Source organism: Zalophus californianus, chromosome 3 (assembly GCF_009762305.2).
Source record: "Zalophus californianus isolate mZalCal1 chromosome 3, mZalCal1.pri.v2, whole genome shotgun sequence".
NCBI lineage: Eukaryota > Metazoa > Chordata > Mammalia > Carnivora > Otariidae > Zalophus > Zalophus californianus.
The window spans coordinates 6,759,602-6,785,589 of NC_045597.1; the positions used below are offsets into that span (position 1 = coordinate 6,759,602).

Sequence of the window (25,988 nt, forward strand, 5' to 3'; positions counted from 1 at the left end):
AAGGCATCAGGCATTAAATGGTGAAATTTCTAAAAAATTTCCGATGCTTAAAATCACATGAAGAAAGCCATCTCCTTTTCTACTTGTGTTTCCCAGGAGGTAGGCTACCAGGGGAGATGTCCCAGAGGAAAAAAGATGGCCAGTGTTTTGGAGGAGGGGGAAAAAATATTTGAGTGGAGCAAGTAGAAATAGCACACAGGAGCAAAAAATGTGGTGTGTCACAAAAGGGATAGAATGTTCGTGAAAGATCCAAGAGAGTGATGAGCTTCAAGAGACCGGGAGGTGCACTGGAGGGAGAGGCCAGTTGTTGAAGTATTTAAAACTCACAATCAGAGCTCTCCTAGTGTGACGCAACGCCAGTGATTGCTAATTGAGGCTACATTTGCTCAAGGTGATTGTATAATTACACCCAAGTTCAGGTTCCTGATTCAGCACAGTCCTGGCGCACTCGCTGACGGCATGGAAGGATAGAGGAGAGGGACCGCAGAACATGTCACAGACTGAAGATGCTGCGAGCATAGCTTTTCACTTGATTCAGGCTTGAAGTGTTCGCCTGAATACTCAAAACACCATCTATTTTTGGAAAGGGATTAATGAAGACATTTATTTCAAAAAACATTTTTTTTTGTTGTTGTTCCCTCTCATTTGGGACCGAGTTTTCCATATCCTCTGACAGCTTGTCAATGGGAAGGCATTCATCCCTGCTTTATCTGTCTGCTCAATATGAATGCAGTGCGGAGACAGAGGAAACACATTTAGGGCTGATTAATGTAAAAAATACCCTTTGATGAGCAGTTCAATGCAAGATAACTCCGAATTTTCAAATTCAATATATTGGATCTTCTGACTACCACATTTTTCATATTTGCTGAAGGACTTTTTTCCTACAGTTCTACTTTGGAACATGCAGCTCAGTGGGAAGGTATGTGTTTATCTGAATAAGCTGGCTCTAATCCCGAATGAATATTTGTACAAATCTGCTCCCAGCGTTGATACTAATTTATTAGACAATTAGAATATGGCAAGTGTAGTGAAGGTTGTAACTTGCCTCACATAATTTTTTAATTGTTTCCATTCACACCTCTTCTCTTCATATACAAAATTCCTAAAGTCTGTAGGGATATCTTAGTACATATTTATGCAGATCACTTTTTTATTTATGGAAAGGGATCACTCGTTCCCCCAGGTGGTTGTAAAACGGCAATTTCACTTTGACATGATACAAATTGGTTTAGAGGAAACAAATTATTCTAAAGTCTTTAGAAACTGAAATGATGCTGTTGGAGCACAGTAACAAGATAAATAAATCTAGAAGATGGTGATTTTCATCTTTCCAGCACTAGATGGGCTTGTCCTGGATCATGCCTCTGAATTTAGGTCACTGATTTTTATTTAGAGATGATTTTTGACTTGTATAAAGAAATGGAAACCAAGAGCTACCATAAAACAAGAATTAGTTTACAATCTTTTGAAATGTGTATTTATACAGGCCATGAAATAAAAAAATACTTTGTTCAAAGAAAGTTGTCTTTTTGATGCCTCTTTGAATGGCAGACCAAAAATAAAATTTTTAGGAGTGAATAAATATTTTTTGTGACTTAGCCTTTTTCCTAGCCTGCTCTATAAACAGGGAATATTGGAGCATGGGAGAATACCCTGAGCTTAGGAACTTGCTTTATTTCTTAAAGTAAAATTTTATTGAAAGTTAGCATATACACAGAAAACGGCACAAATCATAAACCATAATCGCTATGGATTGTAAATGAACATAGCCATGTAACCAGGATGCCAATAAAAGTAAGATACTAAGAGAATATGACCATATCCCTCTCGTGCCCCATCTCAGAGATGATTGCTACCCTGCCTTCTAATACCATGGATTAGTTTAACCCCTTCTTTGGAAGTCAACTCGTCCATGCCAATATTATCATTTCCATTTTACAAGATCTTGCATGTGCATTTCATTCTCCTAGCTATCAGTCATTGACCAAGATGGAGAGCATGGGATCCGAGGAAAATCAAATGCTTCAAATCAGTTGTAACATGACAGTGTTCTTCGTGATTATCAAAAGTGCCCTGGAAGTAAACAATGTCACCCAGGTTGTGTTTGGATAGCAGCCAAATCATCTTGACTCCACAGTGTTACCTCACACTATTTTGGCCCAACATTAGACTTAATGAAGTAGAAGCTTACAACATGACCCCCTAACTTGTAACCAAGAATATAGAGTATAGAGATGGAGAATAAGTTTTAGAGATCAGAAGAAGAGGGAAACAATATTTAAATTTATATGTGGTTAGAGAACGCTATGTAACAATGTATTGATTAATTCGCAGAGAGTTGAGACATGACATTTATTTTTAACAATGATAAGTATCCTATTCTTCGTAAGCATGTCCCATAGTGTAAAGTGCTTACCGAGTTCCTGTTGGGAGGCAACTATTTCAGGAGAATATAATGGTCCTTAATCACCTCACACAAGCTCTTTGTAAGAAAGCTGGCCAGCAAATTTTTTACTTTTGTTACAAAATCAATTGAATTTCCAATTGAATCAAACAAGAGGTTTGTCAGTATATAACCTCCAATCCTCTAATGTCTTTTTTTCAAACATTTTTTTTTTATTTTAAAAGATTTTATTTATTTTTGAGAGAGAGAGAGAGAGAGAGAGAGAACAAGTGGGGTGAGGGGCAGAGGGAGAAGCAGGCTCCCCGCTGAGCAGGGAACATGATGTGGGACTCGATCCTGGGACCCTGGGATTACGACCCGAGCCGAAGGTAGATGCTTAATGACTGAGCCACCCAGGCGCCCTCCTCTAATGTCTTGACCCCTCTTCTTAATGCTGTTTCTCCCTGTTCTTCATAGTGTATTATTGATGAATTTAAATAATTTCTGATTTTTTTTATTGAGTTAGAATAACCTGAGAAGGAAAATAACATCTAGCTTAGCAACTACTGAGTTCTTATGATAGATGCTGTACACATATTTTCTCAGTTAATCCACACAAACACTAAGGCCAATATTATGTCCATTTTACAACTGGGGAAATTGGAGTTAGTGAAGATATATCATTTGTTCACTGGCACAGTATCATGACGGTCAAAGAAAGAATTGAAATTCAAAGCCATTTGACTCTAAATCTCTTCTGAAAGATGCTTTCACATAAAGCTAAGTATTAGTATTACATATATGTTGGTTGATGAACTTTTATCTCTTCTAAAACAAAATATAGTTTTAGTGTTTGTGGGTTCATAATCTTGGTATCTTTGGTTATCCTCCTAAGAGAGTCCACATCGGTGGTTCAGTGGTCTCAGAGTGTGGCCCTTGGGTCGGTAGTAACAGTATCATCTGTGAACTTGTTGGAAACACAGATTTTTTAGTCCCACCTTGAATCTCTGCATTTCTGAGCATGGGGCTCAGAAAACCATGTTCCATGTTTTAAAAAGCTCTTGAGATGATTCTTATGGTTTGAGAACCACAGACCTATTTTTTAAAAAGCATTAAGTGTAGAGACAAACTGTGTACATTTTGTATCCTGGTTCTGCAGAAAACACTAGTGATGTGACATGGAGCAACTTAGCTCCTCTTTCTGGGTCTCAGGTTCTTCATTTATGAAATGTAAATAACAATAGTACCTGTATCATAGGGTTTCTTTGAGGTACTGTAACATACATGGAAAAGTGCCAGGCTCATAGCACGAACTATGTAAATCATTAGAAAGAAATATAATTTTTTTTATAATGTGAGCTAAATAATTGGTATCAAGAACATTCACTAAATAGCTCAATATTTTTAATAATTTATTTTAATAATGAAGCCTAATAAATGTTGAGTTAATGAAGAGAAATAAACTTTCTTTTTATAATTTGTTTCACCATTTTAAAAATATATGAAACAGAAAAGGAAAGGCAATGAAAAGCTCATATAAATATGATACAGTAAATTGCACAATGTTTTATGAAGATGATTTCATACAGAATTCAAAGTAGATGCAATTAGTACTACAAATTAGAAATCGCAAATGATGATTTAACAAACACATGATTTAACAAACAAATCAAAGAAGAGAAAAAATTCCAGATGAATTTAAATCTCTCCGTGCAGATTTAATCTTGTGATAAGTAATTCTCAAGAGAAAGCATGGAGTGTTATTCTTCATTCCAAAAAGTAGGGCAGCGTAGAAGTTGAGAACATTTATCGCAGAAGCTAGAATTATCGAGGAAGACAATAGAATCCATACGCATGAATTTCAATGTAGGAAAATCGCATTTAATGTTATTTCCCTTTTATATACAATGCCGGTTTTAATGAGAGTCATGCTGTATGGTTGCACCTGTGGGTGAGTAATCATAATATTTGTGATGGCAAGTTGGCAAGGGAGGCCGATGCAGAGGATCTGAGTGAAGAGCAGCAGATGGTGTATAAATGCCAAAGCCATAACCATACACTTTTTTTGGGGTGTATTTAAGTATTTTCATGTTCACAGCATGAAGTGAGGGCATCAGCTGAAAAAAGTCTTTCCATTCTTCTAGTCCATATGCACCAATTAAACACACATCATTAGACAGAAGTGTGTATGTGGAAGCATGATATGTGGAGAAAGGAAGGGAAAAACTCCACAGACACAAATTTGTATTTTCTTTATCAGTTCCAAAGGAAATATCAAAACAAAATGGCAATCCAATTTTTCACAGCATTCTATAGGATAAAAAGTGCTTTCCAATGCACTCTCTGAAACAATTCTCACCATAGGACGGGTTGGATAATGATGTTTTCCCCCAATTCCTGCTAGGGAAGCAAAGTGCTGGAGAATTTCAGTGACATGACGGGGTCATGCAGCTAGTAAGTGACCTCACTGGCGATGGGATACCTCCTTCAGTTTTGTTCCAAAATCTTTGTTCTTCTGCTGTGCCACGCCCCTTTTAAGCATTTAGTTTACTTTCTTCATTGGAATTTATATCCTAATAAAGAAAACCCAAAGGGTGTCTGCAGTTCAGAAATAGCTGTTTTGTAATTGTATCCCTAAACAAAGAGGGTTAAAATTCACACCATAGGTAGAAGTGATCTTATCCTCATACTTTTTTTTTTTTTTTTTTTTTTCTGGTCCAAAGCCCACATATCTATTTCCAGGCAGGTTCGTGTTTGAAAATACCTAAGGGTACTCTGCTGGACATTAAAAGCTCACCCACAGTCTCAGCAGGGGTGGTTGCTCGTGAGGGGCTGTTATGCAACATGTCTCCAAGGGCAGCCAACCACCATAGGACCTAGACTCTCAGCTCATAGGAGGTGGGTGAAACCTGATGTTAGGAAACCCTTACCTAGACCTTTTATGGACATGCAAACCAACAGCCCTTCTCTTGCTCTCTGTCCTTTGTATGACCATAATGGCCGTATGGCTTGATGCTGCTTCTGACCTCTGGGTGCAGTTTGGTTTCATTTAATTACATTCCCTTGGAGAGACTATTATGCATGATGGCCAGTGCTATGGACCGAATGTTTGTGTCTCCTCAAAATTCATATGCCCAAGCCCTAATCTTCAGTGCGATGGTATTATGAGGAGGGACCTTGGGGAGACAATTAGGTTTACAGTAGGTCATGCAGCTGGAACCCCCATAATGGGATTCGTGCTCCCAGAAAAAGACATGAGAGAGATTGTCTCTCTCTTTCAGCCATGTGAGGACACAGCAAAAAGGCTTCCATCTGCACACAGGAGGAGGGCTCTCCTCATGAACCCCGCAAGTCATCACCTTGATCTTGGGCTTCCGGGCTTCAAGGGATATGAAAAATAATGCTTTGTTATTTAAACTATGCCATCTATGACATTTTGGTGACAGGAGCCCCCAGATGACTAAGACAGGGACAGGAGACATTATGACGTCCAGGACATTCAAAGAAAGGTCTGTGAGTGCAGTAGAATGGGTGGAGAAAGGCTGTTGCAGATAATGAGAAAAAGGGAGCAGAGATAAGGTGCAAGAAAAACTACGTCTTTTAATTAAAAAATGGTAATATCCATTTATATAATATACTTTTGTTCCACTCTGCTCAAGCTGAATTATTGAGTTTCTGTAAATAACTGCATCCTTATAGCACACAGAGCGTGTTTGCCCTTCTCCAAGACAAACCCCTGTAGGGGGATAGGAGGAGGGATGTTCTTAGTTGAAGCGCCCTGGGGATTCCAGGAGGCGGGCAGCCACTGGGGCACCAGGACTCACAGTGCTCTCACACCAGTCAGATAACTCAGACATTTTATTCAAGCAATTTTTTTTCTGGCAATGTTTTGCTTTTGATATTTACAGAAATTTTCATCAACTTTAGCTACACGTGGTCTGCATTTTTATAGTAACAGCTTTGCATTAACACCATCATCCCTGAAGCGCAAATTCACCTGGTTTGATGGAAAAGTTTAGTCTTCATTCTGATGCTAATGGAACCCAATGCTTTTTCTCTTATTAGCAATAACTTAATCCTTTTGATTGTGAAGGGTTGGTCTAGAAGAAATTTAAAGAAACTCCAGTCAGATTTCGCTTTGCCTGAAACGGATTTGGCAACCCAATAGCGGTGTATTAAATTCAAGGGGCGTCCTGGAGTTTTACAATGTTCACATAGCAATATTAAAGAACAGCAGATGACCTCAAAAATTTTCAGTGTCCAGTGTATACAGATCGAGATGTTACAGTAACCCAAATATCTCTTTTTTTGGTGCAATAATAAGAATGTAAAAATACAGATTTTGTGTAGATTCCAGTGAAATAAATATTGTAGAACTAAATATAATAATAAGCCTAATGTATTAGCCATTATTAACAGCTAATCTTGATTTAGCTCGGTGCTAAGAAATTTACAGCCATGATCTCATTTGTCACACAGAAATATGAGGTCAGCATTTTTATTTTCCTTAGTTTACAACTGAGGAAACTAAGGCTCAGAGAGTTTTAACGATTTTACCGGGATTACACAGCAAAGAAATGTCAGAGTTTAAAGTTAGACCAGCTCTTTGCAACTTATGTAAAACCCATGTTCCTAGCTACTGCCTTCCTCACTTACTTGCTAATCTGAACTCTGGGGATCCCACAAAGAGCTGAAGTTTGTTAAATCAGTTTGAAGCAGTCACATTGAGTTTCTGGGATTACGTGCTCTTTTGTGTATGACAGATTAAATCATGGAGCTTAGAATCAAATTTACAGTTGACCCTTGAACTATAAAGGTTTGAACTGCATAGGTCCACTTATACATGGATTTTTTTCAATAAATACAGTAAAGTACTATAAATGTATTTCCCTTCATTATAGTTTTCTTAATGGCACTTTCTTTTCTCTAGCTTCCTTTATTGTAAGAATATAGTGTATAATATATATAACATACAAAATGTGTATGTATTATCAGTAAGGCTTTGGGTCAGCCATGGGTTGTGAGTAGCTAAGTTTTGGGGGAATCAAAAGTTATTTGTGAACTTTCAAACATGCAGGGGGCTGGTGCTTCCTAACCCCTGAGTTGTTCAGCAACGTGGGTGAACCTGGAGTATATAACTCAGCAATCCCAGCTGTGGAGGATGAGTAAACAATCTGGTTGCATAGAGGTATTAGAAATTAATTACGGAAAGTACCCACAAATGTTAGCCCAATGCCTACACCAAGGGTTGACAAAAAACTGTGACTTTCATTGTTTTCTTATTGTGCTTATATTTTACGGGGAAAGGTAAAGACTGGCTACTAGTTATTTCCACTGCAAACTAAACAAAATATAAAAAGTGCACACATGTGGTTCTTGCTTACTTTCATCCAATTCGAGTCATATTGATGTGATCCATTTGTGTGTAACCACAAACATAACTAGTCTAAATTGAGTTCGCAATGTTCCCCTGACTCCAGACTCCTTTCTCCACTGTCTGATGTCTTTAGTAGTTCTTCCAGTAGGCTGCGATTAGAACCTGGAAATGATATTTCCTTGGTTTGTTTTTTTTTTTTTTTGTCTTCTGCATCATTGTTTTTCATTTTGTTGCCAAATCTTCATTTTCTCCAGAATGCCTCATCATCCCGCACATCCAGAATCTATTCACTGACCTCCCTGCCTCTTCGTTTTCCACACACAGTTCAAAGTTCCCCGTTCTTTCAGTGTTAATTTTTTAACATCAGCACGTTGTCAGTGTTCTGCTGACGGCCAGTGGCCAGCAGTACGCAGACCCCCGCGGGATTCACACCCCTCCTTGTGCGCCTCTTCTTCCCTAACTCGCCCCAGCCCTTGCTCCTCCTCCTGTTCGCTCCTCCCTGTCGGTAACCTGCACTCTCGGCCGTCTGCCACCCACTCTCCTGGGCACACCTGGGACCTTGTTAACACCAGGAAATTCTCCAGCGCAACTAGGAGAGATCAATATCTGCAACCAGTAAATCACATCCTCTCTCTCTCCCATCTTTTTATTCCCCAGTGCCTGCCATGCGGCTTTAAACTTTGTTTTTTAATTCCTGCTGCTGCTTCTTTCCTTAGGAGCCAGACCCTTAATTTGATCCATTCCTTCACAGCATTCTTCAGAACATTTCTCCCACATGCCCCACACCTCCCCTTTCTTTTTCAGCCACTCTTTTGTCAATCCCTTGACAATTACACAACCTACCGTCAGTGCTCCTGGGTTCAGGAGGTTAGAGAGGGCTGTGTGATGGAAGGGGCCGGGCGGATCGGGGGAGGGGGGGACCAGACACTTGGTTTCCAGCATCAGCTGGCCTCCTCACGGTTCTGCCTTAGCTGTGGAATCAAAACCAACATCCTTCCGGTTGTTCTAATCCATGCTCATTTCTCTAGTCTTTTCTGCAACAGCTTTTCCGCACACATCTTGTTTTCTAGCCCCATGAAAAGGCTTTCATTTCCCAGACAAACCATTTTGTCTCTGCATCCTTGCCTGCGACTCCCTTCTTCACTTTATTCACCTGCCAGGATTTTTCTCACCCTTCAACACTCAATCCAACATCCTCCTCTGTGCAGTCTCAACTTCTTTTGGACGCAGGTAGACAGTCTCTCTCTGAGCGCTGGTCATTTCAAATGCATATTTAACTTTTAGATCATGGCTACCCCGCAGGAGAATATCTAAATTTTGGAGCACTAAGCAATATGGGGATGGTGCATAGAAGGCAGACACTAGAACACTTAGGGCATGGTGTGTATTCAGTAAATGAGTAGATATTTAGCGGACATTGTAATAGAGACAGAATAGCTGTGGTGTTTTGAAATGCAAGTCTTATGGAAATGATACAAACTTGTTAAATGCAAATTTGAATTCAAAATGGCAGACCTACAATACATATTTGTTGACTTACCTTCTCAAATCTTTGTTCATTTTAATAAATACATAAAAAACAGCAAGCATATAGAAGTTAGGGTGGAAGTAACAAGCCGCATCCAAAGTATGTGTGAGACGGAGGCAGAGGAAGCAAGTAGTGGCTTCCACATGGAGACCCAGAGAGATTTGGGGGCTCATGGACACAGATGGGCATGGAGAGCATGAGAACTGTGTAAGTAGTTGAAGGAGAATAGTTGGACAGTGTGCTGGTCAGGCTAGCCCCATGTGTCCCTGCCCAAAGAGGAGAGCAAGTTGGAATTTACACCAGTCAATACCAGAGTGTTGTCTGTGGTAGTAACTGAGTGAACGGTCTGAAGAGAGTCCAGGCCACCAGTGCTGTATATGTTGGGGCCCCAAAGTAAAATTCTCACGGCCTACTGGAAGTAAAAAGTAGAGGAAAGGGCAGCTTGTCGGCCTGCTCCGTATGTGACCTGACTTAAGGTCATGGTATTCTTTATAATTATTAGGTCATTTTTGTGATACTGTTGGCCTTCTGTATGTTGTGGTAGGTGGGAATTAGAGGTCCCGTTCCTTACAGTCTCAGACTGGATTCTACTGTGCACGCAAGTATGTATGACCAAGCAGGGACATGACTGCACATAGCATAAAATGTTTACTCAAGCCAGAGGACAACTGATTCAAAGGACAGAATTCAGTTAAATTTAAGGGCAGATACCTGTACAAAAATCATTGAATTAGGATCTGGATACGAAGCCATTTCAGAATCAAGTCTTGAGGCACTGTCACCAGGTCTAGGCTCCGGAACTTGCTAGAAGCTTAAAACCTGTTCCCAAAATGGGAGGGTATGTGTGCAATATCTCCAGACATTCCACAGTTTTGAAAAATCAGTATTTTATTTGATCAATTATGTTATTTAACCTCATGTGACATAAAAGTAGGTGGCATGTTTTTGCCACTTCTGGTTAGAAGAATTCCCACTAGTTCCCCATCCATGGGCTATTATTGTTCCTCATGAGATCAACTCTTATCCCAGCATATCTCAAGATTCATATTTGGTTAAAACTTATGAAATTTATATTTTTAGGTTAAAGAATATCAAACAGCGTCAGGTCACATGGCTCATACTTACAGATCACATTCTGTGTCTTGACCACCAGCATGGCAGCCAGGGATTCTGAGAGAAGGTTCTCCAGAAGAGGGAAAGTAGAGGTTGCCAGTTTCTTAGGGCCTGGGAACAGAAACTGGCCCAGCTTTACTTCAAACATTTTCTGTCTGTGAAGCCCTGTCACAAAATGTCCTCATGTTCAATGCAAGGGGACCATGGTGGTCTCATCTTGCTGTCATCCTTCATGTTCAGCTCTCGTCTGAAGGCCTGTCTTCCCTTGGGTTTTAGGCTACTTGGTTTCCCTGAATTCTTAGTTCTCAGCTGAGATCCAAGAATAATGTGATTTTTTTAGTTTGTTCAACTTTTTTCCTTATTATTGGGGTATTACTAACATACTTTCAAATTCTATATCTTGGTTGGATGTTTAACTCTCTGGCTTTAGCAATTCTAGATTCCAGACGACAAAGGAACGGTGTCTGCAAAATGCTTTAAAAAAAGAAAGGATTGAGAATGAAAATTCTAGGAATTCCTTATTTAGCCAAATTATCATTTTAATGTGTAAGAACAAGAAATAATAATTTAGCACTAAGTAAATTGACTTTGTATAATTTTTGAGAAAATAATTTGAGAATGTATTTCAGCAGAACAAAGGGGAAAACATGAAGTGTGAATATATAAGGAACCAAGGCGTGGTGGCTCTAATCTGGAAGATAAGTGATAGGAAATGTCAGAATAATTTCCAGCAGACCTAGAAATCAGTTAGTTCAGATTAGAACAATAGGTCATATGTTAAGAAGAACGTGTGAAATATAGCAAACAAAATATAACATGACTTCCAGAATGATCAGGGTATTTGGATTCTTGATCTGAGTTTGTATGTATGTATGTATTTAATTTTTTAATCTGAGTTTTTAATGATAAGAATAATTTGGTTAAAGAATGGCATATTACCTGCACCTCTGTTACTATATTGCTTTTATTCTACGCTGTACTATATGTATATGTTTTATCTTCCCAACCAGACAATAAGCCACCTTTCATCTTCTTATTGATGATAACTTAGTAAAAAGGCTCTTTTGATAGTAAAGAAATATAGTCAATCTTTTGATAAGTGTGTAATTTAATTGACATGGTCTTTTTGGACATAAGATACACACATTAAATTGATACAAGTGATAAACAGATCAAAATGTTTAACTTTCCAACTTGAAAACCATGGGACTTCAATAATACATTTTAATCTTATAATCATTAAAAATGTTGGAAATATTTTTTAGCTGGATGGGAATGAAGACTTTGGTATTAGGATGGTGTGGGTTTGCCGATAGAAGTCTAAAGCCATAGAAATATATCCAGTTTGATCAACATGTGAGATCTGCAACGGGACTCATCTGACTATGTAATATGTTGTTTAAAGCAAAGTTTAAAATGATCTCATAGATCTAAACAGGAATACACTAAGACAAAATTAATGTAATCACAATTTATATGATTGATGGGGGCAGGTGGCTCCATTATGTCCATGCCATGAGAGACAAAAAATGGCTGAGGACCCATTCCAGTTTAAAGGAGACTCCAAGGGACATTACAACCAAATGCAATATCTGGTATAAAGGCCAGTATTGGATCAATTTGCAAAACTGGACCAGGTATGGTAGATCAAAGTATTCTATCAATGTGTTTCCTGAAATGGTAACTGTACTGTCATTAAGAAAGAATGTCCTTGTTCTTGGGACATGTACACTCAAGCAGTAAGAGCTGTGGAGGTATTACAGCAACAACTTACTCTCAAATGCTGGGTGTGACATGTCCACATGTGTGCACACCCACACAGCACATAAAGATGACATAATAATCAGTGAATCTGGTTGAGGGGTTTATGGCAACTCTTTGTACAATTCTTGAAGTTTTTCTATAAGCTTGAAATTATCTCCAAATACAAGCTTAAAAATATTATCTCAGGGAAGATTGGCATAACGTTATTTTAGGTTAATACTTATTTCCAAACTCCTTTTATTTATTGAAACCTGCCAGCACACTCTGGGTTCACCGTCGGCGCTTAACCCCTCTGCCATAATTACACACTTAGGAGGGGTGGGTGTGGACTCCCAGTTGAAGTGATACTGAAAATTGCAAAACTCTACGTACTGCACAGTTACCTTTGAAAATGTTACCTTTCATCCAGTCACACCCATGTGTGATGGCTTTGCACTATTCGTAGTCTTTTAGAAAACTTAAAACTGCCTGTTGAGTTCATACCTAGTTAAACTAAGGAAACCATGAAGATTTATGTCTTACGAAGTTAATTTTATCACAGAAGCCACGAGATTTGAGAAAATAATGATAAGATTGACAGAAATTATCATGATGAATTACATATTTGCAGTCATTTCTAGAGACATTTTATTATTGAAAATAATAAAATAGCATTGGCATGGAGTTTGTGTAAAATTTTCCCCAAAATGCAGACTATCTTCCAAATACCTGAACAGAAGGCATTCAAATTAACAAAATGGTGCTTTCTTGGCTAGCCTAGAAATTTTTCTCTCTGGCTTCCCCCTCCTCCTTCTTCCCATACTCCCGAGGCCCTAATGCCAACAGAAGACTAAAATTCATCTGCACTCCACTTAATATGTGTAACCAGCTGTGGTTTTATTTTTTGATGGTGCCACATGAAAAAACTTTTTTTCCTTCCTGAGCTATAGGTGTTAATTGGTATCTTTGTGTCTTGCTAATTAGGTTCTAGCAACACCTTTCCTTCTTCCTCGTTTGCATTTAATGAGTTCCCTTGTTGTATTAATTTATTAGATAATTAGATAAAACAAAAAAAAAGTTCATTTTTTGGGGGGGAATGGTTTTGGAAGTACACCTTAAATATTCAAAGACAGATAAAAATGGGTACATTTCAAGAAAAAAAATCAACTTAGGAAGATATACTTAATGTTAGTCTGTACACTCATACTGACATTTTTAATAATGTGATCATCAGAGCATATATAAAAAGGGAGAAGATTGATTCCAAAGCCCAGACAACAACAATTATTTTGTTGTAAGCAAAACAGAATCACATATGGTACAACATGATGTGCATACCAGAAACCTTTGCAATATTTCAGCACAACAAACAAATTATCAGTTAAGCAATGTGCCCTCTGGACTCTAATTATCATTTTTATTTGCATGTTCGTTTTCTTTCTAAAATTTTTTAAGCCATTGGCCAGGTATTATTAAGTTTTTTGCTGTTTATTATGATGCCAGAATTTATTTGACAAACGAGGAATGGAAAAATTATTGGTGTACATTCAATTATTGGTGTACACACAATTATTGGTGTCATTGTTTAATAAGGTCATACTTTTAGTTTGTCAGTAGTTAGAAAATTTTAGAAATCGTTTTGAGTGAGAATGTCCAGATGTCAGTGATTCCTTTTTCCTCCTCCTACTCAAACTGTTTCAGTGTTTCTAACTTGTCCAAAATCTTAGGAAAAGTCAATGAAGCCTCTCATTGCTCATTTTGTCCTTGGCTGAGCAATGGATTCCACTGGACTGGCATATTCTAGCTGATTTTTTGGAAATCCAGACATTCAGTATTAAAAATTCTCACTTCTTCAATATCTATCGATTTTTAAAGTGAAGCAAACATCTAAAAATCAACATTTCAAGCTATAAGTATTATACTAAGTAGATGGCATAGATCCAATGAACAGTGAAATTGTATTTAGTGAATGACAAAGGGTACTTTAAAGCTGAAAGTCATAATAATATTCAGTCCTTCAGGTATTCTTTGATAGATGCGATGACAGAAACGACTACATTTTCTGCCCAATTTTGGTAACATTGAGCTTCCCGGCTGGGATTAGCACATTATAATAAGAAGTCTTAAAAACTGCAGTAGCTAATTCCCTCAGGATATGATGCTGTCATTGCCTACTAAAGGAATAATACTAATATTTTTGGGTTTGTCCACATTTCATTGATACTTTGCTCGAGGGTAGAAACAGGTTTGTAGAGAGGTTGTGAGCTTGGAAGCAAGATCAGTTTGTCTCTACTTGATCTTGCTGTGAAAAGCACTGGAGTAAAGACTCTTTCAGTGTCATTTGTAGTTCGAGAATTAGGAAAGAGAGTTTTTCCTCCCCTGTACTCAGGAAGAATCAAAACCAAGCAATTGACATAATGATCTAAAACTTCCATTGCTTTTGGTTTCGTTCTGGCCCCAATGTTAACTTAAATCCCCCGTGACTGTACAAGTATGAAGGGGACCAGAAGACCCAGGGAGGCAATTGAAGACACAGATAGCAGAGTTGTGAGAAGACTGTTTGTAGAAAATATTCTTCCCATGTGTGGACTTGGCCTTTGAAGCAAAGAATTACAACAGGAAATTAGGAAGAGACTAGCATAGCCTCATAAACAAGTACAAAATTGTGTCAGCACACCAAAATATTTCACTAGACTGCCCTTCCCCTAGGAGGCTCACAGGTGGTATAATAAATGAAATCAGCCATCCTTCCTACATGCCTAGCATATATGATTATTTTGGCTCAGCCAACCATTAGTTATTTGTAAGCTGGGGCATAAATACAGACACTAGTTGAATATTTATGTACAGATCCAGAATACACCTTCATTAATTTGTCTGCATATGGGGAATATGGCTACAGGGAGAATGGAAAATATTTACTTTGGGAGCCCTTAATGTAGTACATTAAATATGAATGTGCTCCTGGTGTGGGGGGTCCTGGAACCCTTGGTAGGTCTTGGGTCCCTACTGACTCTTTATCATTTTCTCTCTTCCTACAACTGAATATAAACTGAAAACCTGCCTTTTGCATTTCACAAATTATGATACTGCCAGCCTCATCCTATAAGAAATTCCCTAAGTTTTTATCCAGACACAATATTATTTATTAGCTAACTTGAAGCAAGTCTCCCTTTAGAGCCCAACTAAACATGACACTAAATGTTCTTCTGACTCCGTAGCACATTATAATAATATTAATAATAATAATAACAATCTGAGGTGGCTTTCTTTTTCACTGAACAATAAAATTAACCAGTTATTGAATTTATATTGTCATTAGAGAGTCTTTGTTACTGTTCTTGTAACAAAAGAAAGTACTCAATGAATAAATAAACATAAAAGTGAACACAGAAAATAATTTCTTTTAATGTGCAGGTTTTCTGGATATTAGATTTGGAATGTGCTCATGAAAATTGGTCTCAATGTCAAAGATTCAACGCCGTAAGAAAAGCTGTTCCCCAAAGAACTCTAATTTTAAACTTTCTTCTCCTTTATTGGATTAATTCTACAGACCTCATTATCCTTTTGTATAAAGAATAAGTATAGTGATCTGCCAGAGGATAGTACTTGAGTGTATTTCCTAAAATCTGGTAGAGATCTTCTTAAAATTTTATTCCACTCTGAATCTTCCTGGGTATCTGTCAATCCTGAGATGTTTTTCCCAAACTTAGATTAGTTTTCTAAATCACTCAGCTTTCTCTGATCCAAAGTAATGCAGCCACTGATTTGTGTAAAGAATTTTGCCTTGACTCTCTTGAGTTCCTTAAGAAGGGACACTAAAATTTTGTAATATTTAAGAGTGGAGAAATGAAGTGGCATCTCAGACTACCCGCCTTGTTCATAGGTAAGCTTGGAATCATAAAATAATGTATCTGACCAAGACCTCAGAAGTGATTAAACCCAATAGATTTGCCAACAGAAGCGTATTCTAGAATTACCTGGGGAGTTATGTGAAAGGTTTCTGGGTTCCACCTTTAACCTTCTAGGTAGAAAAATGTCAGTAGTTTTGAAAGTAATTCCCTGTAATTCTATTGAATCTGTACCAATCTGGTATGATTCCTCAATTTAAAAAAGAAAGCTGTTTTTTTGTTTTGTTTTTGTTTTGTTTATATCATTTATCCAAAGGTAATGTGTGTTAGTGGCAAAGAAGAAAATGTTATTTGAACTCCTAATTCAGTGCTATACAAAATGTGTTAAGAAGAACTGGTAGGGAGTATGTTCCTTATTGTTTTCCTGCATAAGTGTAGTCAAATAGGATATTTTGGATATTTGGTCAAATAGGATGTTTCATCTATAAGATGAAAGTTAGCTTCAACTAATCTCATTAGGCTAGGATGAACAGTTTGAAAACATTTATTTGGAATATATTAGTGAACTCTTAAAACAAAACTTCAAGCCCTGTGTGTGTGAGACAGAGAGACAGACTTTGTTGAAATGCAAAATGGTCTTGGAAAGTTTAATGGAATAAAAACAGAGTGGCAATGTGTCATTTTTCCAGAGGGGGTAGTATTGCCTTGGCTCAGAGCATGAGAGTCGACACTGATGTTTTCTGAAGGAGAAAGATAGTGACAGTCTAGTCCCAAGTTCACTCCAGAGTGGAGGATCAGCAGTGCGTATTGTGATTAATTTCTTGAAAGAAAGATATATTGGGGATTACAGTAAGAATACATTTTGATTGCATTATTCCAGGTATGAGACTATTCTGAAAACAATAGAAAGGGTACACGGGTTGTGGCAACCATGTGGTACGCTAGAGACCCATATCAGTTAGGAATATTCTTGGCTACATGTAGCACGTATGTCAATAGACGGTGGCTTAAGAAGGTAGGTGTTTATTCTTCTCATGGAAAAAAGCATCTGAAGCGAAACACTCCAAGCCTGGTTTCTCAATCCCCTTTCCTATACTTTTTGATGTTCCTCCATTATAGGGCCTTGAAATTAAAACAGTTAAATGCACTATCCCTCACCCCCAGAACTAAGGGCATCATCACATAATTATAGCTTTAGGATGATAGGATTCATAATAATATGTAATGGGGCTTGTAGGAGAAAGAAAAGTATGTGAAGGAAGGGAGATGACTTTCCAAAATACTGCAATTGTAGTTTAAGGTATTAAGAGACAAAACCAGATGTGATGGTAGACAGAATGAAGAAGGCCCCTTAAACCAGACAATTAGAAAAAAGCTAAATACTTCTCTTTAAAAAAAAAATGTTTTAGTTAGTTGATTAGGGACATAAAAAGTCAGTTTAAGAAATGTAACTGAGAACTTAACAGCTGTACGTCTTTCTTTATCGAATATTGCCATGATCATGCTGCATAATCATCGGTTCAAAAATTTCATGACTTAAAACAACAAACATTTATTCTCAAGATCTCCATTCTGTGGTTGGCTGAGTTTTGGCTACTGTTGACTTGGCTCAGCTCAGTGGGTGGATATGATTCAGGCTACAAGTTGGCTGAGTTTGGCGCATCCTGTTTAAGACGAGTCTGAAGTGATGGGAGCAGCCCAACCCATGATATGTTCTCCTGCAGTGACAGAAGCTCAGGCCAAATGCTCTGTGAGTCCACTTGACTAAGTCAAAAGAGGAGGGTTGAGGAAGTCAATAGTACCTGTCACGAAGCCAGGACAAGGCTGTTGATGTGTACTACTACTGCAGAAGGGAGTATCGGAAACTTCATGGCATTCATACGAAATCATAAATACAAAGGTCTACTTAAAACTTAAGCTGTCTATCTCAAATGTATTTTTTTAAACAATGAGGGTTATCACTATAGAATGTATGCAGTCGTTGAAAGAAAAATTGCTTTGGTGATGGGGAAAGTGTCTTCCAGGTAGAAGAGAATACAGCAACAGTCGTTCCAAGCTGGACCCATGTCTCCTAGGGGATGTTGACCAGAGAGGATTCTACTAACAGAAATTAAGGAACTCTGGGAATTGAGATGGGGACACTGGCCTAGCTCCTCCTGGGGGAGAGTTTTCTAATCTCCGGTAGAAATACAATCATCAGTCATCACAAAGGCCACAGACTCTGAATTAACTGTGATTTGATATACAATTCATTCTTAACTATCCTGTGTTTATCTAGCACTTTGTTTAGATCTTAACACTTATCTGCATGTATCGTAGGCTTTTTAAATGATATTTTTTCTTACTAATTTAGAGAGAGTAGGGTTTGCTGTTGTTTTTATACAGAGTCAATATTTAGTATTTATTTGGTGATGAAGTCATGTTTAGTTTACTGTTAGTACCTTTGAAGGTACTGAGCTAAAAGATTCCCTTTGGTTTTGTCACGATGTCTGAATTGACATAATTGTATTTACTGTTATTTTTCTTGTCCCCTGAATGGCTGACAAAGAGCTCCACTCACTGATGGTGTGGGGCTACGAGAAATTTAGAAAGCCATTTACTTTTAGAAAAATGAGTCAAAACTTATAAGAAATTTAGGTAACTATTCACTTTTATACAAATGGCATGAATCTTAAGCTATATTTTCTTATATTGTAAATTACAGTATTTAAATTGCATTAAGTTATATAAAATTGTATTTTTCTCAATATTGTTATTTTTTTGCAACATTAGCATAACTTCCCCCACTTTTTAGACTCTTGAATTCCATTGTAAGTATCCTATTTTCAACTCATGAAATACCTTTTATAAATATTAGATTCTTGTATCTGTTGCCTTGTCTGGGAGACTGAGCCTTTACTTATACAATGTGGGTGTTCCAATAGCTGGTTCAAAAGAATGATTCAGTAATAATAATCACATCTGTTAACATGATTAACATGTGAGCCTGAATCACTGAAGAGTCAGATCACTTAATTTGTCCAATCCAGTTTATAAAGTTGCTATCAAAGTACGCTAGCTTTAGAAGGGACATCAAAGGGAATCTGCTGTAACCTCACATTAAAGTCAGGATTGTCATCACCAGCATTATAAAGCCTTGGTGACATTCTCATTAGGTATGTAGATTAGAAAGAAGTCTTTGAGTGACATTTCTAAGGAACAATGTTAAAGGTGAAAAAGGATGTGACTTAAGATGGGAAAAGCAAGTTATGTAAATGGAAAGCGTAAAAAGTTCATAGGAGGAATTCACCAGAGCAAAAGTCGCAAGTAACATGAAGAGTAAAGCAAATATAACTGCCTAAAATATGTCACAAAAATAAATAAATAAATAAATAAATAAATAAATAAATAAATAAAATAAAAAATGTCACAAAACAGAACACATAAAAGCAACAAGTGGGTGATGCTAACAATGGCAGGAGAATTAAGCCCAAACAATTTTATTACTTCCTAAAGGTGATAATGATCATTTATTATCTGATGAGTATGATCAGTTAGATCATTCTAGTTTAAAAAATTCAGTGAGTTACACAGAAAAGGGCATAGGGCATATAAGAAAAACACATGCAACTTCTATTATCAAGGTGACATTATTATGAGCCATTAAATAAAAATTGCCAGGAAGGATTTATTCAATTGTTCATGGAAAGTGTAAGATGTATCCTGGGCAGTTGACTTCTCAACTTCTGGTTCCTTTTTGTTTTTGCCATATCTTAAATTGGGGAAAAATGATTTATTATTCACTTTTTTTTTTTCTGAAATGTCAATATAAAACTGCATCTTATTAAACAATAAGTGAATTTTGCTTTGATTCATGCAACTACAGTGCTTGGTAAAGAGAAAGTGACCTCAACAATGGGATTAGATTTTTGTTGACCTGGTGGGGTTATCTTACTAAGGTATTTGGCTTTTTCTGTATTCATACTAACCACTGTTATTCTGATTATTTTCATATTGCCTTGTTCCCACTGGTGGAACACTTAAATAATGAGAAACAGGATTCAGGGGAAATGTAATATTCTGTAGTTTTCTTGTGCAGATTTCCTCTTCAGTCAGTGCATGCTCAGCTGGAAGAAATAATTTGTCAAGTATTCTTCCTCACCAAACAGTGGTGATATTCCTTCAAAGAATTTTCACACTAAAAACATCCATTAGTTTTGTGTTGACAGCACAAGTCAATCCCAATGTCTTTGGACCCTGAATTACTCTAAGGAGTACAGTCAGAAGGAACAAGACAAACGTAGTTTTGCAATGTCATCCATCAATCTAATGGCAAAGCAGGTGTATCAGTTTTAATGCATAGTTTCTGTCCGGTTATCTGCTCTTTTCTTTTTGATGTTGGTTGCATAGTAAGGCTGGCTCTCCTCATGCATCTGAAATGGTTGCTAGCATCCTCTAAGGGAATGTGCCTCTTTGTTAGCACTTACTCTGAGAGAGTGAATATGTTTTTCCTGGTATCTTTGACTCTGAAAATTTCTGATTGCACAGTTTGGGTCAGATGCACACCCCTGAACCAATCATTGTGGCCACAGGAAAACTGTATGATAATTGGCTCACCTAGAATCCCATGATTAGAGATAGTTTCACCCAAGACACAGAGATGTCAAGTGAGGGAGGATCGGTTCCCTGAGCAAAATTAACCTAATGCCGTTACAGAATTGGGGGATACATGCTAAGAGGCAAACCATAAACACATCATGATTATCAGCCAGATCAGCTGGCCCCAGATAGTCTACTTTTTTGTTTCATCATATCAGAAAAATCTGCTAGGATTCAGAGCTCACCCAATAAATACAGTTCCCTTCCATGAAAGCCATTGGCCACATAACCGCATAGTAGCCATGGCCAAGTTGTTCTCATTTGAGCCTTTAGCCATATTCATGTCTAAAGCTAATGAGTTAACACTGTATATATATTTCTTTGCCTCTCTACATGCCATCGTAGTCAAATATGTCCTGAGAGCCAGCCACGTGTGAGAAAATATGGACATGAATGGATTTATAGAATGTGGTTTCCAAAAAGCATTAATATCCTCACTAACTCTTGAAGGATGAATGGAAACCATCCATACAGACGATGGGAGAAAGCTCCAAAGCAAGGTGAGAAGCAGTGCCAACAGGAAGAATAAAATAGCATGGCATTTTCAAAGTGCAAGTCACTCTATTGCTTAAGCTGAGAGTGTGGGAGTTTAAGAGGTAATTGTTGGTAGGAATGAGATCTTGAAGGGCTTGCATAACCTGAGTAAAATCTGGAGGTAAATTTTATCATGAGTGGGGCACCACCAGAAGAATTCTCATAGATGATCAGCATTATTGTTTTCACCTATATGAGAATTCATTTGGCAACAGTGTGGAGCATCACTTGGCAGTAGAAAGAACATCAGTGAAGCAGTATGGAGACTATCTGCAAATTCCAAAGGGCAAAGGCTAAAGCAAGAAGGCAATATTAGGTTTGGTGAGGTACAAAAAGATGCAGGTGCTCTTTAATAGAGTCTATGGGAGATAATTAAATATAGTGGGCAAGGAAGAGAGACGGAAGAGAGCGTGATCTCATCCTCTCGTTTACTATGTTGATTAGTAGCGTAGTGCATTAATAGAAACAGATTATACTTGAAGGCAAAGTCTTGGCAAAGGAATGAGTTTCATTTTAAATACACCGAGTTTGAAGTATGTGAGACATTTATGTTGGGAGGTCTAATAGGCAGCTTAATACATTTGTCTAGAGGCCTGTAGAAAAATAAGAATGTAGGAGTTAAGTGTCTCTCTGAGGGTCATCGGTATGTATGTGCCCGTCAAAGGACATCATGTATTTGTCAGACCCTGCCATGCCCATCTCCAGTCATTAGGTAGAACAGATTCATATCTGAAGTTAAAATTTCTTTTGAAAGTAGATCTCTTAACTGAACATTTTCTTTTTTTTTTTTAAGATGATTCACTGATTCTTAGAATCACACAATGCTGCCACTAAGATTTCTTAAGAGATCCCCAAGCCTTATCCTGTATTTTCATGCAACAAAATTCCAAGGTGCAGAGGATGTCAGGACCTATTCATGGTAATGCAGCTAGCTGAAAACTGGGTCAGGGCTAGAATTCCATTACCTTGATTTCAGTCTCTTTCTAGAATCTTTAATAACTTACCCTCCAAACATAAACTATAATTTTATTTTTTTTAAGCAGATAAACTCTTTTACATCAAGTCCTCCATTTTTTGGATCCTTTCATTGTTAGGAGCCCTCAGTTCTTCGAGGGAGCCTTCCCTTTTGTTCTCAGCCTCTATGTCAAGAATACCAATCACTTCTCTCTTGTCAATATAATTGATCTCATCACCCTTTGTCCTTCACCTCTACCTGACCCCAAAGCCTACACGTCAAGAATGACCCCAGGCTCTCTCTTACTGCTCTCCATACCTCCGACACGTTGTTGCTAGGCACAGTGCTGGAATTAATGTAAATTGGTTCTGATTCCAATTCTCACGATTTAAACCCTTCTTGAGTCCACAGTGCTGTACAGACAATATTTTCCTATGCTAGCTCAGTATTTGCCGTGATTTTCGGATGTGGCCATACATTCCCTGATTTTTAAATTCTATTCCCAAGCTCACCTTCCTTCAGATTTAGAGTAAACTGCACTGGCTATGTCACAGAGATAGTAAACACATACAGGTAGGAACACTTGCAGCTGGGTTCCCGTCACCTACAGACTCGCCTAGAATCACACCAATGTATATACTTCCTCCTACCTTCCATTTTATCACCCATTCCATTGTCAATGTCAATCCATTTAAACTTTTCCAACTGCTTTAAGAATCTTGCTTCATTAAAAAAGGGAAAGGGGTAGGGGAGGGCGCCTGGGTGTTTCAGTCGGTTAAGCCTCTGACTCTTGATTTGCGGTCAGGTCATGATCTCGGGCTCTTGAAATCGACCCCCACAATCGGGCTCCACACTTGGCATAGAGCCTGCTTAAAATTCTTTTTCTTCCTCTCCCTTGACCCCTCCCCCACCTCTCTTAAAACAAACAAACAGACAAAAAAAGTGTTGCAGGAAGTTAGAAATATTTACTGATGCTCAGGCCCCACAAGACCAATTAAATGATCATCTTTTTGGGGTGAAGTCCAAGCATTAGTATTTTTAGAAATCTCTCCATGTCATTCTGATGTATAGTAAAGACGGAGATCCTGTGATCTACACTGACACCGGATAAAGTGAGGAGAAAAACTAGAACCATTCTTAAGGAAAGGATTTCGTGAGGTTCAATAAACGACATCAATGAGGAAAGGGGAGACAACTCAAAGAGAAAGGGTTGTGCATAAAAATGCACTAAGACAGAGTTTGGAAGTGAGAATGGGGAGAAAAGACCATGCAATCCTTTCTTCTGGCTCAAAAATGATGGGACTCTACAGGAACTAAAATGTCCTTGAAAAAGAACCACATTTCAGTCAGTGTAGAGTGGTAGGGATCTTTCTATAAAATTTGAAAATGCAAAACAGCTCCTTCAGAGTGGAACAGATTCTCAAAGTCACAAATAAAAATAGTGGTCAGGAGCTAACTTGTAATGGAAAGATGATCACAAAAGGGAAAACATAGGCAAATAGAGTGCTCCAAGTAGCAGAGCACCGATGGGTGACGTGTAGGCACTGTACGGATTTGACCATCACATTTCTGTTCAGTGGGGCCCACTGTTGCTTAGATTCTAACCCAGAGAGCACTCTGTCATAGACGTTTAAAGACACTTAAATTTCCTCTTCCAACATGGAAAAGGATGGGAAGGTGGGGATTGTATGGGGAACGTAAGTGAAGGTGGTAGAGAGAGTGATGAAGGCCGTGGGTAACTGGCTGTGGAAATCCTGTACTTGTTCATCAGGAAGGAACCTCCATAAAATGATTTTGACAAACACCTACTACAGAAAAATTGAATTTAGGCAAGTATGTAAGTATGAACTAAGAATTTTCAACATAACATCTGATACTTTCAAGCTGTGTGTGTGTGTGTGTGTGCGTGTGTGCGCGCGCGCGCGCGTGCACCAGTTTATGACAAGAATGGGAGATTCAAAAGTAAAATATCAGCAGAATGTGGAAACTGAATTAGAACGCACCTGAATGGGGCTTTTCTTTCCCATACCTGCCAAAGTGTTTCTCCACAGTACTTGGTAAGATATCCCTGAAGGTCACAGCCATAACTCCACCATGTAGCATTCACATATAGATTGGGCTAAAATAAAAATAGCAGCTAGGATTTATAGAGTCTTTACAGCAGGAACTCTGCTAAGGGCTTCATGAGGAATTGTTCAATTAGTATTATAATAATATGCTTAAAGCTTTCTTTTCATAGTAAGATAATTTACTCTTATTTAATGTCCTTATTCTTTTTGTTAATCCTGAATTAAAAAATCGTTTGAGATGTCATTAATGATACTTATTTTTTCTGAGTATCATTCCTATCTGAGCCTCTCAGTCAAAAGGCTTATGCTCAAAATTGGCTAAAACCTGTTAGTAACATGGTTTTCTGACTGTTGTTTTAACAGCATTTTATTTTAGGACGAGATGTGCCATGTATTACAGTTGTGTTTTGGAAAGTGACTGAGGGTGACAGGAATTAATTGACAACAATCCTCCAAATGGAATTTATATGTTGGAGATTAAGAAATCAAAATTCCTGAAACACGAAAGTATGTAATTGCACAGTATCACTTTATAATGAAATTTTCCTGGAGGCTTCATGATAAAGTTAGGTTTTTGAGCTGTATCTTAATAGATCAGTAATTTTCCATGGAAATGAAAAGATGAAAGAAATCTTAGGTGAAGTCTAAGAATTAACACACATTTAGGATAACCCCAAAGCCTAGATTTGTTGGTATGGAGCTTTCACAGAGGCAGGGTGAAAGTTAAGGTCAGAAAGAATGAATTGCGGTGTCTCTAAAATAAGATCAAGGACTTTTAGTTTCGTGGGCACTGGGTAACCTCTGAAAAGCATCTAGCTCTTGTGTTCTAGTGCAGAGTGTTGGCATTAGGGACGGGAGGAAGGCCAAGAAGCCTGAATGAATAGTTCTTAGTAATTCCATGAGCAAGGAAGAGAAAGTCCACGATTTTCATTCTGAATAGGTGATGGAGACCTGTTGCCAAATAAGTGGATAAGGAGGGGGATGGGGACACTTAATATAACTGAATTCTTCTTTGAAGTGGGAAAAATGGTTTCCGTCATCTATCAGGTACTCAACATATTAAGAGACTTCTCAGTTTTCTGGAGTCTCATGTTCCTGCACTTACTGATTTTGCCATTTGGGAAGATGACACAAATCAATATAGAACTTCACTGGATAGCATATTTGTGATAGGTCTTATTTTTCAAATGGCTGATGAAAAACTTAGATCGTTTTCAGATCGAGAGGACTTGACATCCAGCTTTTAATATTTAAGGGTGTACACTAGTATAGCTTCTCAGCTCATTTGAATATTTTGTGACATTTTCTCATGCTCTATATCACATCTATATTCCTGCTGTTTCATATAACTCAACCTTAGTTTTGAATATCATGATTTAAATACTCATAAAATATCACTGAAGAAACCTTGAAGCTCTAAGTAATACAATGAAGGATCAGTGTCCTCCAACCCAAGATAATATATATGAATAGTTTTCTACCCACTTAATTCTGCTCAGAATCTTAAAGCTCAGCCCATGTTTCAAAAATGAAGTAAAATACAGCTGCTCCTTGTAAAATACAGCTTCCCTGTATTGGAAATGCTGATAAATTGTAAACTGTACCTATGAAATATATTTCATTACAATTTTAAGGGGTTTGAGAATCTTACTCTTACTCTGGGTCACTTGCTTAGGTAGTTTTGGATGCTTTAATGAATTGCCTTTACCTTCACTTCTGCTTTCCAAATGAGTCCCTATAACAGTTAATTTTTGTTTTCCGTTTTCATTATTGGGCTAAAGTTTTCAGGAGACT

At 37.8% G+C, this 25,988-nt stretch overlaps 1 long non-coding RNA gene across 1 annotated transcript in view; it reads left to right on the forward strand.

Moving 5' to 3' along the window:
- Nucleotides 1–336: 336 nt before the first annotated feature.
- The window catches only part of LOC113920927, a 35,436-nt gene continuing 9,784 nt past the window's right edge, over nucleotides 337–25,988 (forward strand). The window contains exon 1 of the long non-coding RNA XR_003519439.1: nucleotides 337–922. This is a non-coding gene — a long non-coding RNA (uncharacterized LOC113920927). The remainder of the gene's footprint in view (nucleotides 923–25,988) is intronic.